Genomic DNA, 17,198 nt, shown 5'->3' on the forward strand with positions numbered 1-17,198 from the left:
CATCCATACATACATACATACATACTGTACATACACCAGTGAACAAACACACAGGCATACTGTACATACAAACATACAAATACACACATAAACACTGCCTGCAAACTTACATGATACACCAGGGCCTGGGAGAGTAGAAGGATGGCAGAGTGAGGACGGAGCGGAGGGAGCTGCTGTTGCTGAGCATGCGCAGCCAGCAGCTCCCCCGGCACATTCTGCAAGCAGAGAGCTCCACAGCTCTCTCTTGCTGCTGCAGCTCCGCGGTCGCGATCGCGATCGCGTTAGCGGCTTTTGCTGAGACGGAGACAAAGCTGTCTCCGTCTCAAAATAGAAATCTCGGCTCATCAGGGGGGGTTTCCAGATACTCGGAAACCCCACCTGCGTGCGCCACTGCTGTATATAGATTTCTATGATTATAGCTCTGACATAGGGCCTAATTCAGACCTGGTCGCAAGCAGGCATTTTTTGAACTGCTGCGACCAGGTAGTCGCCGCCTACAGGGGGAGGGGGTAATCGCTATACAGGGGTGCGAATGGATGTGCAGAGAGCTGCATAAACAAAAGTTTGTGCAGTCTCTGCACAGCTCAGGACTTACTCTTCGGATGATCCGGCCGGGAGCTGACGTCAGGAACCCTCCCTACAAACAGCTGGAAACGCCTGTGTATCTCCGGACACTCCTAGGAAACGGTCAGTTGACACCCACAAAGGGCCTCTTCCTGTCAATCTTCTTGCGATCATCGGTGCAATCACTTTCTTCAGCCATCCCGTCGCTGTCCTGCACTCCCCGTCACTGGGGGGACCTCGCGCCTGCGCTTTGCGGTGCTTACGCATGCGCAGTTCATACACGATCACTACTGAGCGAAAACGCACAGGAGCGATCGGGTCTGAATGACCCCCATAGAAATGATTAGTTTCCTTAGCTATATGAAACTACGCCTACATTAAGCAAACCACGTTTATATGGTCTTCGGGGCTAATTCATGTTGGATCGCAAATCACGATCCAACCGGAATTATTACGATTGCCCTGCGGGCGCATGCGCAGCACCCTTCCTGCGCATTCACTTGCACTTTCTGTAGGGAGGGGCTGCAGAAAATGCGATTGCCTATGCCTGACAATCAGGCAAAGGCGGTCGCAGGGCGAGGGGGGCAGCAAAGCTCCATTTCCAGGGTGAAGATAGAGCGTTGTGGAGGCATTGCGGAGGCGGTGCAGTGTGAACGGGGGGCAGTGCAGGCACGAACGAGGCATTTCGAGGGCATGATCGCAGCCGCCGCGTTCCGGAACATGGTGGTGGGCCTCCTGCAAGCGCAGCTAAGCTTAGCTGTGCCAGCAGGATCAGGACCGGTGCAAGGTCTCTCTGCACCCTAGGCAAAGTTTCAGCTTAGCGCCCCCTAAACTGCAACCCCCCGCCCGCCTCACCACCTCCCGGAGGAATCATTGTACATATACAGAAAAAATGAAAAGATATATTCTAATATATATAAATGTTAGGTGGCATGTTCGGAATCGAATAGGACACTAAGGCCAGTTTCACTTTTATGCTGAGTGATATACATTTGGTGGACATATTTAATTTTATGTGTATACATACATATATACGCACCTACATATACAGGTTGAGTATCCCATATCCAAATATTCCGAAATACGGAATATTCCGAAATACGGACTTTTTTAAGTGAGAGTGAGATAATGAAACCTTTGTTTTTTGATGGCTCAATGGGGGTCATTCCGAGTTGTTCGCTCGGTAAAAATCTTCGCATCGCAGCGATTTTCCGCTTAATGCGCATGCGCAATGTCCGCACTGCGACTGCGCCAAGTAAATTTGCTATGCAGTTAGGAATTTTACTCACGGCTTTTTCATCGTTCTGGTGATCGTATTGTGATTGACAGGAAATGGGTGTTACTGGGCGGAAACAGGCCGTTTTATGGGCGTGTGGGAAAAAAACGCTACCGTTTCCGGAAAAAACGCAGGAGTGGCTGGAGAAACGGGGGAGTGTCTGGGCGAACTCTGGGTGTGTTTGTGACGTCAAACCAGGAACGACAAGCAGTGAAATGATCGCAGATGCCGAGTAAGTCTGAAGCTACTCAGAAACTGCTACGAGGTATGTAATCGCAATATTGCGAATACATCGTTCGCAATTTTAAGATGCTAAGATTCACTCCCAGTAGGCGGCGGCTTAGCATGAGCAAATCTGCTAAAATTCACTTGCGAGCGAACAACTCGGAATGACCCCCCATGTACACAAACTTTGCTTAATACACAAAGTTATTAAAAATATTGTATTAAATGACCTTCAGGCTGTGTTTATAAGGTGTATATGAAACATAAATGAATTGTGTGAATGTAGACACACTTTGTTTAATGCACAAAGTTATAAAAAATATTGGCTAAAATGACCTTCAGGCTGTGTGTATAAGGTGTATATGAAACATAAATGCATTCTGTGCTTAGATTTAGCTCCCATCACCATGATATCTCATTATGGTATGCAATTATTCCAAAATACGGAAAAATCCCATATCCAAAATACCTCTGGTCCCAAGCATTTTGGATAAGGGATACTCAACCTGTATTTTTATTTTACTGTGTTTTCTGTAATGTGCTGTGCAAACCCCACCGCCACCACCACCACCACCAATACCCCCCCCCCCCCCACACACACACACCACCACCACCCTCTGTGGTCCTTCAGAAGCCCCCATGGGTTACTTACCTTATGTTGTTTTCCCTTATCATTGGCATGGTTCCTCTAACAGTTGGCAGCAGAATCACAGCTGCTGCTGGGTGCAGACATGTAATCAGGTGCTGCTTGCGGCTGCAGAGCTGGGATCCAGACGCCTGGAGGAGGTGCATCAGGGCTATGAGGAATGACCGCGGGGGGTGACCCTTGAGAGCCATAGTTACATCTGCCTCCTATGTACCTTCACATGACTTGATGATACACATGTCGGCATGGAGGAAGCACTGAGGCACCATGCAGCGCAGCCTGATAGCGGCAGCTGTACCTGATTATACCTGCAGCCACTGGCAGTGCAGTGTAAAAGGAGGATGGCTTGTACAGAGACATCCTTCAATTTATTGCTTGATGAATTCAGTGGCGCCCTCCAAGGGCAAGCGCCCCTAGGCAGCTGCCTAAAGGAAGAGCCGGCCCTGGGCAGGAGGATTCCTCTATTTCTGCTGACAAGCAGAAATTGCGATGTGTTCGCAATTTCTGCTTGTTGAAGAGGGAAGGTGGCGGTCAGCATGCTGGGCGGCCTTGCCCTGCGATGGGCGGACCCCAGCATGCAAGAAAAAGGACTGCAAATTCTGCTAATTAGAAGAATTTGCAATCCTTACTGAATTAGGACCTTCATCATGACAATTTTTCTCAATCATGGGGCCAATTCAGTAAGGTTAGCAAATTCTGCTAATCAGCAGAATTTGCTAACCATTAGCACGCATGCTGACCGGCGCCTGACCGGCGACCGCCTGACCTGACCGCATGCTGACCGGCGCCTGACCGGCGAACAACATGCAATTTCTGCTTGTTAGCAGAAATTAAGGATGACTCCTGCCGGCGCAGCTTAGCTGCGGCCGCAGGAGTCCCGGTGCCATTTTTGCTGTCGCAGCGGCTGCGTGTGACGCCACCCCCAACACGCCCCCATTCACGCGTACCAGCCCACCGTTTTGGATGGCACGCCCCTGCAACACTCCGTTTCCACCCAGAAAACGGAGCGTTCCCGCCCCGCGACCGCCTCTGCCTGATTGACAGGCAGAGGCGATCGTATTTTCTGATGCCCTCCGCAGAAAATGCGGGTGCATGCGCAGTAGGGCCTGCTGCGCATGCGCTCGCAGCCCCTCAGCAAAAATTCTGTATGAATTGCTACTTGCTATATAAAAAACTGTTAATAAATAAATATTTTTATATATATATATATATATATATATATATATATTGAACAGGGGTCTTGCTCGAATGTGCTCTGCTACAAAAATTCCACCAGCGACCGACTCCAGGCTTGTGCAAAAACAACAAATGCCTTTTATTCAGGTTGCTCAAAAACAAAGATACACATAAAACAAAGATCACTGTATCTAGTATAAACAACCGGGGAGGCTAGGCCCTGCCTCACTCCTTTTTACGGAATAAGGAACCTTTCAGGTCCCGGCGTCCTGACACTAGTGCCCCAGTCCTCCGAATCCCACTGTCCCTTGCAGACCTATCAACTGGACACTAATTGCCGTCAGGAGCCCCGACTAATGGGAGAGACTCTGCTTTAAAGCCATCAGCCAGGTGCTGGCTGATAAAGCAGCTTCTTGGGCTAAGAAGCCTAAAAGACCTGGTCTGGGCCCAAATGGATGGGAACCCGGTCCATCCACACTTCCCACCTACCCCCAGGACCCTGTGAGTAGCTTCCAGGTGGCAAAGTACCTCTCCTGCCACATACCCTTTCCCTCAGCTTTTCGTGGCTCAGAAAAGCGGCATGTGACATTGGCAAGGTTTCACCGTTGCCAATTTTTTCAGGATGACAAATCTTTGGGACATACTGTATCTTGGGCCCATACACCTGGGTCCCAAGATCCTCTCCCAAATACACGTCCGAGGCCCTTTTAACTGGCCTTGGAATCTATTTCCATTAAAGATTGCTGGCACCGACTCCACTGTGCTACCTTGCCTTTCCCTCCACTTTGGCATAGTGGCCAAAGTGGTCATTTTCATGGACAACTTCCCATTGCCACTAAACTTCCTCTCCTCTTCACCTTCCCACCTTTAGGGATGTTTCCCTTATTGGGCTCGGATTTACTGGCTACTGAGGAAATCGCTTCATTATTGTCTGGGTGTTTGTGACACATGACCTTAACCAACTCTGGACTGGGGAAGGTTTTTAGGTTCACTCTGGGCTTAGTAGTCACCGCGGCCCCCACTGGTCTTGGCCTATATGGACAATTCCCCCTTTTATGGCCAAGCTCTTGGCACCGTTAACACCTAGTCTCTGCCCTGACTTTAATTGTTCTGAGGTCATGGTCCAACTTTGCCCCCACCCTTTCCCTCAGAGCGAGACATTGGTCCTGAGTCTCAGAAAGTCCTTTCATTTGTTAAACTTTTAGTGCTTCCTTCAGTCTTTTCAGCTTTGATAGCATCTCCTTCATTAACGTGACTGTTTTGTCCTCCGATCTCCTATCTTTGACCCTAGTCACCGACTCCTGCTGCTCTGTGACTGGCACATAACCCATTTTGATTCTCTTGTCCAGGTCTCTTATGCAATTCCGTAGTTTAAGAATCTCCTTCACTGTTTCTTTTAGCTGGCTGTTACTTAGGGCCAGCTTTTGGAACTCTCCCCTCAAATTTTCCAGCTCTCGTGTCTCATATAGAGAACTCTCCCTCGGTAGAGCAACCTCATAAATGGGACTCTGCACCGATTCCTCTGAGTCAGGCTCTTGCTTCTTACTTAGTGTGTCCTTTATGAACTGTCCCAGTTCAGCAATTGGACCTTGAGCCTCTCGTGGTGGATCATGCCGGAGTGCAACAACCCCAAGATTGAAATCTTGCACCTTATCCTCCTCATACATGAGTGGAACTCCTTCAGAAGCAGGTTCCCGGATATCTTCGGACTCCTGTATTGCAACTAGCTTAGCCATGACTAGCTCACGTAAGCGAGACACCTCCAAAGGTACGGTCTTTGTCTGTGATTCATCAGAGAAAGTCTCACATGTGTACTGGATATCCAGAACCGGGGGCTTCTGAACCTGTGATGTCCCATCAGGGATTGACTTCTGAACGTACATCGCGTCAACAGGAGAAGGATCCTGGGTTTCTAAGACCTCAACAGAAGCAACCTCTGGCACGGATAAGACTTCCAGTTCTACGATGGGCTCTTGCAGGTCCTTCATGCTTTGGAACGGCAATACCAACTGAATGGACATTAGTGCCTGTAAATTCTCTACCTCTGTGGAAGGGCCCTCATTTCCACTTTCCAGGCAGATGGCCTTACTAGTGGCATAGCAGGATGCCTTCCAGACCTTAGGCACTGGCAGCTCTGGCTCAACTTTTCTGTTCCTTCTGACAGGAACAGGGAATCCAGTATAGCCGGGTTCCACTGTAGTATGGTACCATTCTTCCGCAGCCTGCACCACCATTGGCGTCAATTCCCCCGAAGATGGCATCTCCATTTTGGCTGATAATATCTCTGACCCAACATTCGGCATAACGTCTTCAGCAATTGGTGTAGCTACACCTGTCCCTGAACTGAAACTAGGCATAGCCAAAGGTTTTAGCTTAGAAACTTTCTCCTGAAGCTCCGCCAAGTCTTGCGACTGAGCATTATTGGCCAGCACCAGACTCCCATATCGTGTCTGGTCACAGGATATTTCCTCTAATAGTCCTTGGCTATGTACTACAGAGTTTTCAGATCTGGGTTTAGCATTTGCAAAGGTTTTCTGCAACTCTGACACCTGGCCTGAGGCCTTGGCAATCTCTTCTCTACTCCTTACCAATTTCGTCAGAGAGTCAGACAAAAGAGATTCCTTCTCCTCCAGCTTTTGCGTTAAGGTGTTCACCTGCTCTTGAAGAAAATCAAATTTTTCCTTAAGGTCTTCTAGCTCCTGGTCCTTTGACTGGACATTCCTTTCAAGGTCACTTATCATGTGACACCAAAAAAAAGGTTCCATGCTAAAATCTTTTCCAAGATCTGGATTACTCCCCAATAAACTCTCCACTTCACTCTCCAACTGTGCTTTAATAGGGTCACATAAGTTCCTAACCTGAGGTGTTATGGTGCCCATACACTTATGAGATAATCGGTGCTATCCTTCGATTTTGACCACATCTGTGAGAGAAATCGAAGAATTGTATGCACATTTTAGTATCTTGAGACGCGATGCGCGGGCACGCTGGTCGAATATTGCGTCCCAAGATATTATGTGCTGCACTTAATATTTCTTGCATCGCAGTGCGATCGCATGTGGTTTTAAGCCCATATGAGATATATCGCACTGCGATGTGCGATGGGCACCCGCCGGGAATGGCCAGAGGCCGCTCCCACTCGGCGGTGACATGCCCATCACGTGATTACCATGCAATCTATCACATGATCGAATGATAATCACTTTGGCAGTTCAGGTGCGATTTCATCGCACCTGAACTGCCAGTGCGATGCCCTGCGATGTCGCGTCGTGGGGCATCGCACAAGTGTATGGGCAGCATTAGAGCTGTCACCCCTTTTGTTTTTTAGCATGAATTCTCTTTATGTTACCCATTTGAAGAGACACTTCAGAATATGCTGTATATCTGAAAATCTTTATTCACCCTGTTCCCTTCGTAAACTGTAAGTGAAAGGGAAAATAAAAATTCCTTCTTTTTTTTAGCACAGATTAAGCTTTTAGCAAAGCACTGAAAGGAAGCATGTACATAGAGGTCACAAATACTTTACACTGGTAGTGCAAATAAACAACTTCTCCCTTCAGGCTCTTAAAACTAGAACTCAGGGATTGCTGGGACACATAGTGCCACAAAATTTCTCTATCTAAATAGAACCACACTTATAAAAGGTTTCAACTTTGCTTGATTGGTCTTAATGAGCTAATTAACAGGGACACCAGACTCCCACTACCAGATTTTGCAGGCACAGGTAAAAATAAGTTTGGAAAAGAAATTCAATCATAAATTATCAGATGCTTGCAACCCCTTAGAGCAAATCAACACAGCTACTTTCAATGAATGGTGTGAATCAGGGAAGACAGAACAGTCCATGCACCCTGTTTAATCTCTTTGCTGCCAATGCAAACCTTTGCACCAAAATCAAACACATTCAATTTAAACAAAACATAGCATTATTTGTACTCCGTGGGGTTAGTTTTAACCACTACTCACAACACCCTTGGTCTGGTAATGATGCCCGGCTAGCTCAGTCGGTAGAGCATGAGACTCTTAATCTCAGGGTCGTGGGTTCGGGCCCCATGTTGGGTGCCATTTGTAACAGGAGTCTTGCTAGAATGTGCTCTGCTACAAAAATTCCACCAGCGACCGACTCCAGGCTTGTGCAAAAACAACAAATACCTTTTATTCAGTTTGCTCAAAAACAAAGATACACATAAAACAAATATCACTGTATCTAGTATAAACAACCAGGGAGGTTAGGCCCTGTCTCACTCCCTTTTACTTAATAAGGAACCCTTCAGGTCCCAACGTTCTGACACTAGTGCCCCAGTCCTCCGGATCCCACTGTCCCTAGCAGACCTATCACCTGGACACTAATTGCCATCAGGAGCCCTGACTAATGGGAGAGATTCTGCTTTAAAGCCATCAGCCAGGTGCTCGCTGATGAAGCAGCTTCTTGGGCTAAGAAGCCTATAAGAGCTGGTCTGGGCCCAAATGAATGGGAACCCGGTCCATCCACACTTCCCACCTACCCCCAGAATCCTGTGAGTAGCTTCTAGGTGGCAAAGTACCTCTCCTGCCACAATATATACCCTATGGTGTCTCTATCTTTGTGGTGATAACGTAATCTTTCCACACACAGCGGTGCTTCGGTATAGGGGCATCCGCAATTATGTGTTGTGGATTGTAACCATGATCCATATATTTTCACACCGAGTTTCTCAAAAAAAAATTTAAACACAGCAGTCATGTTTGTGACAGCTGTCTATTAGACATAACATCGGTAGTGTGCAATCATCATGTTTACAGTCCCATCAAAACATCCTTGCAATACACTCCTTTTAGTGCGATTCCTTTTCCATGCTCTTGCACTATAGTTAGTCTACTATATTGTGTTCATTAGGTCAAGCTTGATCATCTATTTATAGCATGGATGCTCCGTATCTTAGTATTTTGTTACATCTCACTTGTTTGTTTTTCTATCTGACAGCCCGGCCAGCGCGACCTGACGCGGTGGCTGCTACTATGGCAACCCGACGCACGGACGCGTGACGTCAACCGTAGCAGACCCCGGAGGTCCAGGGAGCGCAGCGGAGACGGATGGCCGGAGACGTCCGTCCTCATCACACTTGGCGGGTTTTCTCACGGTATATAAGGTAAGCTCACTGCACCCATCACATACACCTTGAAAAAGGGGCTACGGGCCCCGAAACATCGGTCACAGTTTGTATTTTGTGATGTTTTAATACACATCTTTATTACTACTTTGAAGTCCTGGAGTGCCGCCGATCTTTCTTCATTTATATATATATATATATATATATATATTGTATCTATACACATGCATAACTATGAATATCTCTCCTTCCTCCCACACACCCCACAGTCTATCTCTTCCCAATGACTCCATGCTGATATTCCCAGCTCCCTCACCACATCCTAAACTCCTCTATCCCCTGACCAATCCACTCTTACCCACCTGTGCTGCACTCCCCAGTATCCAGACCCGAACTCCGCACAGCAGGAACCATGCGTCCCTCACACCCAACCAGAAGAGGCCAGCACAGGGCGCAAGATCCTAGCCAGCAAAGCTGCTGCCATATCCCATAACTGTCTGGGCTCCTGCCACTCTGAGACTGCGTCCTCACATCCCTGCTGTGCACTTAGTGGCATATACTTGAGGCCCCTCTGATCCTTGTGGCCTGGTACACGTGTCCCCTTTGACCCCCCCTGTCGCCGTCCCTGGGTAGAAGAGGTTGTGATATAATGACTTAACTTGGCTTCTTCCATTTTGTGAGAATAGGTGCTCTGGCTGGAGCACAAAACCAGCTTGCACTATCCCAATGCTTTGCTATGCCATCCCAGATGCCCCTCCTTTCTTGCACTTATAAACAAACATTCATAAATCTTATCTCTAAGATAAATACTGCAATATCATGGAGTGGTAGATTCACTCCCACTATTATACAGCTACGATAAAGATGCTATCACTACATACTGTACCAGGGGCATAACTCCCAGAGGCAATGGAGACTCCTTCCTCTGGGCTCCAAGCCCTGAATGGGCACCTGCATGTACAGCAGCACCTGTGTGGTTCACAACATGATCGAAGTGTGACCACAGCTCTTCCAATGGAGCTCTGCGGCAGACCCACTGCTGCTGCTGAGTTAATCAGCTCTGTCCCAGGAGCCCTGCTAAACACCTGCAATAAGGGACAGGATGTTCCCTGCCTGGTACTGCTCAGCCTGTGCTGCAGGAAGCAACGGTACACCCGCCACTACTGCTGGACTGTGAGATGGGACCAACTGGTGAAAGCTTATTCTTCATGATGCAGATGGTTGAAACACAGCCCTGCCAATTCACTGCGAGCTCTGGTCCTGGTAGACCGACTGAGAGTGCAATCAGTGCCGGTGCAAGGTCTCTCTGCACCCTAGGCAAAGCTTCAGTCTAGCGCCCCCTAACCTGCAATCTCCCCACCACTACCACCTCTCAGAGGGGAGATGCAGGTAGCCACTAGATGGGCTGGGGTGAACTGCATTATTATACAGAGAAAAGGGACAACACTCAAGGACTTTCAAAGTGGAAAAGTATATTGTAAACAAAGTCACAACATTTAGTGACTTTGTTCACAATATACTTTCACTTTCCAATCCTTGAGTGACGACCATTCTTACTGCCTGTGTAACTGTACACACTAGCTGGCATGTTAGGAATTGTATAGGACACTGAGGCCAATTTCATGTTTTTGCTGAGTGCCAGGAGATCCATAATCCAGGGGCTTTGGAGGAGGTGCATCAGGGCTATGGGGAGTGGCCATGGGTGCGCCCTTGGGAGTCATAGTTACATCCGCCTCCTATGTGCCGTCACGACTTGATATTACATGTGTCAGCATGGAGGAAGCGTTGAGGCACTATGTGGTACAGCCTGATAGTGGTGGCTTCACCTGATTAGACCCACAGCAGCTGCCAGCGCTGTGTATAAGGAGGAGTCCGCATACAGAGACATCTTCAGTTTTTTGCTAGATGAATTCAGTGGTGCCCTCCAGTGGCCGGCGCCCCTAGGCAGCTGCCTAAACCTGCCTAATGGTAGAGCCGGCCCTGAGTGCAATCTATATAATTATGTAAGTAGTGTGTGGTGTTTGTTTTTTATAGGGGGGGCACCAAACTCCAACTTGCCTTTGGGCGACTGGAATGAACTTCCAGTCTGGAAACCAGAACGAGGCAAAATGTCATCATCCCGCTGACGGATTCTTGCGGGTTTTGGATTCCATATAAGGAGCGGCGCGTCGCTGCCATTTTCACTCCGAAATTGGAGAGTGTAGTGAGAGGCCGTGTCTCCGTCCTCAGTGTCTGTGCGGGAGGGAAAGTGGGGTGGTGATTCCAGTGCTATCTTGTGCTGCTCAGTCCAGTGTAGTGTCTTATGCTGCATCAGTCCAGTCACAGTGGTGATGTCCTCTGCTGTCATATGTCCAGTGTAGCTGTATAAGTCCAGTGCAGTGGTGCTGTGTTGTCCTGCATCAGTCCAGTGGTAGTATCTTGTGCTGCATCAATACATTCACAGTGGTGGTGTCCCCTGCTGCCATATGTCCAGTGCTGCTGTATAAGTCCAGTCCAGTGTTGTCAGATACATAAATGCCCCCACAGTGCTGCCAGATACATAAATGACCCCTCCGTGCTGCCAGATACACATTATATGCCCCCATCAGTGATTTCATATACATAAATGCCCCATCAGTGCTGCCAGATACATAAATGCCCCCACAGTGCTGCAAGATACACATATGCCCCCACAGTGCTGCCAGATACACATTATATGCCCCCACAGTGCTGCCAGATACAGATGCCCCAACAGTGCTGCCAGATACACATTATATGCTCACAGCAGTGCTGCCAGATACACAAATGCCCCCACAGTGCTGCCAGATACACATTATATGCCTCCAGCAGTGCTGTCAGATACACAAATGCCCCCACAGTGCTGCCAGATACACAGTATATGCCCCTAGCAGTGCTGTCAGATACACAAATGCCCACACAGTGCTGCCAGATACACATTATATGCCCCCAGCAGTGCTGTCAGATACACAAATGCCCCCAAAGTGCTGCCAGATACATAAATGCCCCCACAGTGCTGCCAGATACATACATGCCCCCAGCAGTGCTGCCAGATACACAAATGCCCCCACAGTGCTGCCAGATTCATAAATGCCCCCACAGTGCTGCCAGATACATAAATGCCCCCACAGTGCTTCTAGATACAAATTATATGCCCCCACAGTGCTGCCAGATATATAAATGCCCCCACAGTGCTGCCAGATACACAAATGCCTCCACAGTGCTGCCAGATACATAAATGCCCCCACAGTGCTGCCAGATACATAAATGCCCCCACAGTGCTTCCAGATACACATTATATTCTCCCACAGTACTGCCAGATACACAAATGCCCCCACAGTACTGCCAGATATATAAATGCCCTCAGTGCCAGATACACAAATGCCCCCACAGTCCTGCCAGATACATAAATGCCCCCAAAGTGCTACCAGATACATAAATGCCCCCACAGTGCTGCCAGATACACAAATGCCCCCAGTGCCAGATAACTGGATCCAAGTGCAGCGAGGATGGGCAGTGTGCTGAATGCTGTTGTCTGGGAGCTTCGCTCCCGGCACCTCAGCTACATGCAGGCAGCAGGCACAAAAGCTACGGCATTACACCCGTCACGCTTGGCTCAACCCTGGACCGGACTCATCCACCGCAATTTCTGCGGCGCTGCTTTCTCTCCGGCGCAGGTCATCTCAAATATGGCGCCGGTCCTTGAGCCAATCAGAACTCGCGGCCTGGCCCTAAAGTAGCCAGAGCCCTGAGCGGCTGCTCCAGTCAAATGTGCCTGGAGCCGGCCCTGCGTATAAATCCAGTCCAGTGATACTGCTGTATAAATCCAGTGATCCTGCCGTATAAGTACAGTGATACTGGCGTATAAGTCCAGTGATACTGCCGTACATGTCTAGCGGTACTGCCGTATAAATCCAGTGGTACTGGCGTAAAAATCCAGTCCAATGGTACTGCCGTATAAATCCAGCCCAGTGGTGCTGCCATATAAGTTCAGTGGTGCTGTCCTGTGCTGTATATTATTTACTCCAAATAAAGAGGTAATTAATATTTAATCCAAATAATTTTTACAGGGTTTGCCCTGTGTGGTGTAGAGGTACGCTCTCCTTTCCTGCATTTTGTTATATAACTCCAGGAAAATAATGGAGAACAAAAATTTGGAAGATAAAATAGGGAAAGATCAAGAACCACTTCCTCCTACTGCTGCTGCTGCCGCTGCTGCTGTTGCTGCTGGGAGTCGATCGTCATCCAGAGGGGAAGTCGGATGACCACTTGTACTACTTCAACTAAGCAAATGACTGTCCAACAATCCTTTGCGACGAAGATGAAATATGACAGCAGTCTGAGGCCTTGACAGCTATGTTGGTGTTAGACGTGTGTCCGGTATCCGCCATTAGTGCAGTGGGACTGCAGTGCCAACCCTAGATGGGCCTGGTGTTTGTGCTGCACACTTATGTCGCTTAGCTTAGCCATACAGCTACTTCATTGCACATCTTTTACTTCTTTGCATGATGTGGTGTTTGGGACTATTTTTTTTTAAGTGCCATCCTGTCTGACACTGCAGTGCCACTCCTAGATGAACCAGGTGTTTGAGCTACACACTTGTGTCGCTTAGCTTAGCCATTCTGCGACCTTGGTGCACCTCTTTTTTTCTTTGCATCATGTGCTGTTTGGGGACTAGTTTTTTTAAGTGCTATCCTGTCTGCCACTGCAGTGCCACTTCTAGATGGGCCAGGTGTTTGTGCCGCACACTTGTGTCGCTTAGCTTAGTCACACAGCTACCTCATTGCACCTCTTTTTCTTCTTTGCATGATGTGCTGTTTGGGGCCTAGTTTTTGAATAGTGCCATCCTGTCTGACACTGCAGTGCCATTCCTAGATGGGCCAGGTGTTTGTGTCACACTTGTGTTGCTTAGCTTAGCCATCCAGCTACCTCATTGCACCTCTTTTTCTTCTTTGCATCATATGCTGTCTGGGGCCTATTTTTTAAATCTGCCATCTTGTCTGACACTGCAGTGCCACTCCTAGATGGGCCAGGTGTTTGTGCCGCACACTTGTGTCGCTTAGTGTACCATATAGGGCATGTAGTGTAGTAATGTATTGCAGTATATAGGGGCATGTAGTGCACTGACGTGGTGTAGCATATAAGGGGATGTAGTGTAGTGATGTAGTGTAGCATATAGGGTATATAGTGCAGTGCATAGGGGAATGTAGTGTAGTGATGTAGTTCAGCGTGTAGGGGATGTAGTATAGTGATGTAGTGCAGTGGATAGGGGAATGTAGTGCAGTGACGAAGTGTTATGATATAGGGGGTCATTCCGAGTTGATCGCTAGCTGCTGTTGTTCGCAGCGCAGCGATCAGGCAAAAAAACGGCACTTCTGCGCATGTGTATGGTGCGCACTGCACATGCGCGACTTACTTTTACAAAAGCCGATGCAGTTTCACACAAGGTCTAGCGACGCTTTTCAGTCGCACTGCTGATCGTTGAGTGATTGACCGGAAGTGGGTGTTTCTGGGTGGTAACTGACTGTTTTCGGGGAGTGTGTGAAAAAACGCAGGCGTGCCAGATAAAAACACAGGAGTGGCTGGTGAAACGGGGGAGTGGCTGGCCGAACGCAGGGTGTGTTTGTGACGTCAAAACAGGAACTAAATAGCCTGAAGTGATCGCAAGGTAGGAGTAGGTCTGCAGCTGCTCAGAAACGGCACAATATTTTTTTTTTAGCCACGCTGCGATCTTTTCGTTCGCACTTCTGCTAAGATAAAATACAATCCCAGAGGGTGGCGGCTTAGCGTTTGTTCTGCTGCTAAAAGCAACTAGCGAGCGAACAACTCGGAATGACCCCCATAGTGCAATGTATGGGGACACACAGTGGAGCATGTAGTTGAACACGCTGGCAGGGCATGTGACGCATACTGTAGGGCATTTGAGGCACATAGGGGAATATTGTCCAATAGTATCACCTTTATCAAATTTCCTGGTAATCTGATATTTTAGTCTGACAGAGTTTGTTTTACTGTTGTTGTTTTTTGTTGTTGTTTTTTTTTTTGGGGGGGGGCGCAAACTATTGCCTTGCCCCGGGTGACGAAAATCCTAGTTTCGGCCCTGCATACAGCCACCTCGATGCAACCTTTTGGCATAAAAACAATATTGTGAGGTGTGAGGTGTTCCGAGTAGACTGGAAATTAGTGGAAATTAATGTTATTAAGGTTAATAATACCGTAGGATCAAAATTACCACCAAATTCTGTGATTTTAGCTGGTTTTGTGTTATGTTCAAAAATCATCCAGATCCAAAACCAAAACACGAAAGGGTGGTTTTTGCAAAACTAATCCAGATCCAAAACACGAGCATGGAACCAGAACCAAAACCAAAACACAAAACACGAAAAGTGCCCGCCGCACATCTCTACTAAAAAGTAACTGTGTCACCTAGTATTGTATTTATTTAATATAGTGGCCGGATACCTGTGACATCTGGCTGTCAGATAACATAACTCTCTATTGTCTCTGCTAGCATAATTAGCATGCCAATACGGTTGTGTCTATGTTCCTTTCGTGATCAGGTCCAGAAAGTGGCAACACGAGAGTAGTAGATAACTTCCGCCCATACAGCACCTAAATGTTTTATCCATTCTCCGTTCGTTTGAGGTTATTTCATTTTCTCTATGCACCCTTGTGGGCTCATTTTGCTCACCACACTTCGGGCTCGGTGTCTCGCTCCGCTTCGCTCGCCATAGGTTACTATTAAATAGTTTGTGACATGGACCCAGGGGCTTATGGGAAAGGTCCTCTCCACGAAGGGTAACTAGACGCTACCCTGCCAATACTAGCTGGATGAGCAGGTTAGAATTTCTCTCCTGGGTAACTTATTGAAGGTACAGTTCCTCTAACAAACTGAAATAATTGTCTTTCCCACTTATACTGTATAGTCGTTTACCTGTGTTAATAAATCCTGAACATCTTATAATCCTACTGTAGATGTTAATGTCTACTAAAAATTTCAGCACACTAAAATCTAATCCCCAGATATGCAGCTCTGTATATTCACAAAATATCCTTGCTGGCTTAGATTTGACATATGTACAGAACATTGCTGTCGCTTAATGTGGCTGAATGAGTGGTGGAAATAATTAATGAATCATTGTGACTCTGTATAAAAGGGGAGCTGTCTCTGTGAATTAACATCTCTAAACTTCATAGTACACCAGAAAATACTTCATCATTGAGCTAGTCATTTAAGAAGTGCTTTGTTCTTTGATATAATTTGATTCTGTCACCTTTGCCATTGACATTGTATGTAAACATGACAGATGAGAGACATTAATTAGGCATTATTATTATTATGCTTTATTTATAAAGTGTTGATACCTTTGAGCAGCAATACAAGAGGCAAAGTGCATACATTGTTAATGATAAAGAGACAAATTTGAAATTTTGGGTAAATTTAAATCTCGGCTGACATCGACTGTTTGAGTTTGCAACTTTTTGGAAATTTGGTAATTTACTAGAGATGTGCAGCGGGCATTTTTCGTGTTTTGTGTTTTGGATTCGGGTCCGCGGTCGTGTTTTGGATTCGGACGCGTTTTGGCAAAACCACCCTTTCGGGTTTTGGATTCGGATGCGTTTTGGATTCGGGTGTTTTTAAAAAAAAACCTCAAAAATAGCTAAAATCATAGAATTTGGGGGTAATTTTGATCCTATAGTATTACTAACCTCAATAACCATAATTTCCACTCATTTCCATTCTATTCTGAACACCTCACACCTCACAATATTATTTTTAATCCTAAAATATGCACCGAGGTCGCTGGATGACTAAGCTAAGCGACCCAAGTGGGCGGCACAAACACCTTGCCCATCTAGGAGTGGTACTGCAGTGTCATACAGGATGGCACTTAAAAAATAGTCCCCAAACAGCACATGATGCAAAGATAAATAAAAAAAGAGGTGCAAGATGAGATTGTCCTTGGGCTCTCCCACCTACCCTTATGTTGTATAAACAGTACATGCACACTTTAACAAACCAATCATTTCAGCGACAGGGTCTGCCACACGACTGTGGCTGAAATGATTGGTTGGTTTGGGCCCCACCAAAAAAGAAGCATTCAAACTCTCCTTGCACAGACTGTCTCTACAGAGGCAAGATGTCCACCTCATCCTCATCGTCCGATTCCTCACCCCTTTCACTGTGTACATCCTCCTCCTCACAGAGTATTAATTAATCCCC

General features: G+C 47.2%; 1 protein-coding gene and 1 non-coding gene across 4 annotated transcripts in view; one reads left to right on the forward strand and one right to left on the reverse strand.

Moving 5' to 3' along the window:
• The window catches only part of GRM1 (glutamate metabotropic receptor 1), an 818,622-nt gene that overhangs the window by 687,990 nt on the left and 113,434 nt on the right, over window positions 1-17,198 (reverse strand). The gene's annotated exons all lie outside the window — the stretch shown is intronic.
• On the forward strand, window positions 7,877-7,949 carry TRNAK-CUU (transfer RNA lysine (anticodon CUU)). The gene has a single exon. It is a non-coding gene; the product is annotated as a tRNA-Lys (tRNA).

This window comes from Pseudophryne corroboree, chromosome 4 (assembly GCF_028390025.1).
Source record: "Pseudophryne corroboree isolate aPseCor3 chromosome 4, aPseCor3.hap2, whole genome shotgun sequence".
NCBI classification, from domain to species: domain Eukaryota; kingdom Metazoa; phylum Chordata; class Amphibia; order Anura; family Myobatrachidae; genus Pseudophryne; species Pseudophryne corroboree.